Genomic DNA, 2,755 nt, shown 5'->3' on the forward strand with positions numbered 1-2,755 from the left:
ATTTTTTTCTAGGACCCACCGTTTCTACGAAAAATCTATGTTTTCATTCAATATTCGCAAAAAAAAAATTCAATCACCAGAACGACAGGAAATTTTAATATTTTATTTTTAAGTGTGTTTTTCACAATTTTGTTAAATTGCGACTGGATGAAAATTTTGTTTGTGGTCGTCTTCGTCGTTTGTAGGGCGAACAAATCCTTAGCGAAATATCGTACGCTTATGACAATTAGTAACGCTAGCGGATTCTATTCCTTTGCGTTTTGACGTTTGGCTAAAGGGGCTGGACCGATTTTGATGAAATTTGGCACAGATAATCTTTAGACCCTGAGAAAGAACATAGGCTACCTTTTATTGCGAAATATGTACCACGTGCGAAGCCGGGGCGGACCGCTAGTAAATTATATTTTAATAACTAGCTGTTCCCGTGACTTCGTCCGCGTGGGATATCGAAAGCTCAATTTAACAAAAAACTCAAATGATATCGAAAGCTCAATTCAACAAAAAGCTCAAATGATATCGAAAGCTCAAATCAACAAAAAGCTCAAATCACATGGAAAGCTCAATGAAACAAAAAAGCTCAAATGATATCGAAAGCTCAATGTAACAAAAAGCCCAAATTATATCGAAAGCTCAATTTAACAAAAAAGCTCAAATGATATCGAAAGCTCAATACAATGAAAAGCTCAAATCACATGGAAAGCTCAATGAAACAAAAAGCTCAAATGATGTCGAAAGCTCAATTTAACAAAAAGCTCTAATGATATCGAAAGCTCAATGAAACAAAAAGCTCAAATCACATGTAAAGCTCAATTCAACAAAAAGCTCAAATCACATGGAAAGCTCAATGAAACAAAAAGCTCAAATGGTATCGAAAGCTCAATTTAACAAAAAGCTCAAATGATATCGAAAGCTTAATGAAACAAAAAGCTCAAATCACATGTAAAGCTCAATGAAAAAAAAAGCTCAAATCACATGGAAAGCAAAATTTGTTAACTACAGTTGTGGGTTCGGAAACGAAAATACCTGCTATTTTTTTACATATTTTCATTGTACAGACATCACTTTTCTACCATTTTATTATAATATTACTAGCAATGCCCTGCGGTTTCACCCGCATAGATAGCGATATCGTGACAGTGAAAAGTCTACATATAGGTCGGAGGTTTAATTTTTAATCATATGAAAATCACCTTCACCCCGTCCCGCCCGCACTACGCCTGCTCATTGTATTAAACAGTATACATACCTACTATTTTCTGTAGATTGACACTTAAAAATTCGTAATATCATTTGAATGGAATATCCAATTTTTTTAATTTAAAAAGTATTTTGCTGGTATTGAAACAGTCTATAATAAAACATCATATAATGGGATAAGGATTAATAAATGTGTATAGATTACATGGTTTGTTTACTGTCGGCACTTCTATTTACTTTGAAAACGTAAAAAAGTTGTTGTAGTAACATAACTACTGAAGATGGACATTTTTTTGTTCAATCTTCAATAGATTCCGCAGCGCACGCGATGACAGAATTTTTATTAAGGAATTTTTTACACCTTGGGTTACATTATTGCATTTTTGGTAAGGGATCTCTAATTTTTTTTTAAATGCAATATAGCCTATGTTGCTCAGTGAAGATGCAGCTTTCTAATGGTGAAAGAATTTTTGAAATCGGTCCAGTAGTTTATGCGTGAAAACCATACATACATACATACATACTTACATAATTACAAACCTTTCCTCTTTATAATATTAGTATAGGTATATACACACTGTTAATACTTACCAATTTAGTTGTTCAAATTTGAAGCTATTATCCTATCTTACTAATATTATAAATGCAAAAGTTTGTGAGGATGGATGTTTGTGTATGTGTATGTATGTTTGTTACTCATTCATGCAAATACTAATGAACCGATCGCAATGAAATTTAACACACATAATATAGAAGGTAACTTGGATTAACACATAGGATAGGTTTTATAAAAACGCGGGTGAAGCTGCGGGCGGAAAGCTAGTTTCTTATATAATTCTACTCTAGTTACATTTACATAAAATAATAGATTTTAAATAAACATTTTTTACTATGTAATTAAAACTATAATAATTACAATTTTATTTAAGTTGTTATTCCCATCACATTACAACTAACTAAAAATTTAAGACGTTCATAATTTCGATACATACACTCAAGAGATAAACTACGATAACATGGCGCGCCCCTCCAAAATTCAAAACGTTTGAAAGTATTTGTGAAATTCATAATAAATAATATAATAATATAATAATAAAAATTAATAATTTAATTATTATATTATTATAAATAATAATAATATAATATTTAGATATTTGTATTTCACTACTGCACACATTGAAACAGTAATTTGGAGGGGCGCGCCATGTTATCGTAGTTTATCTCTACATACATTTTAAAATCTCAACGCCCAAGAAAACTAATATTGTGATAATATTGAATTAAAATAGAACGTTGGAGCTATATTATTATGAAGTAGAAAATATTTTCTAGAACAAAGGTTCCAATATTGCGCGGTAAGCGATTTATAACGTCTCTATGTATTATGCTTAGGGGTTTCCATTAACACTGAATCTGCCTTGAAAGTGTTTTTTAATTTAATTTTAAGTGTGTAGCAGTTTTTTAAAGTATGAGAAAAACTCATTATAATACACAGTGACGATAATTATGTTGTAATTGTAAACAATATGTAGTGTTTTCTGTTTTTGAAGTGAAACTT

Source organism: Colias philodice, chromosome 23 (genome assembly GCF_061535455.1).
Source record: "Colias philodice isolate Cphi_HAF_F1 chromosome 23, ilColPhil1 Martin Lab GWU primary, whole genome shotgun sequence".
Classification (NCBI taxonomy): Eukaryota; Metazoa; Arthropoda; class Insecta; order Lepidoptera; family Pieridae; genus Colias; species Colias philodice.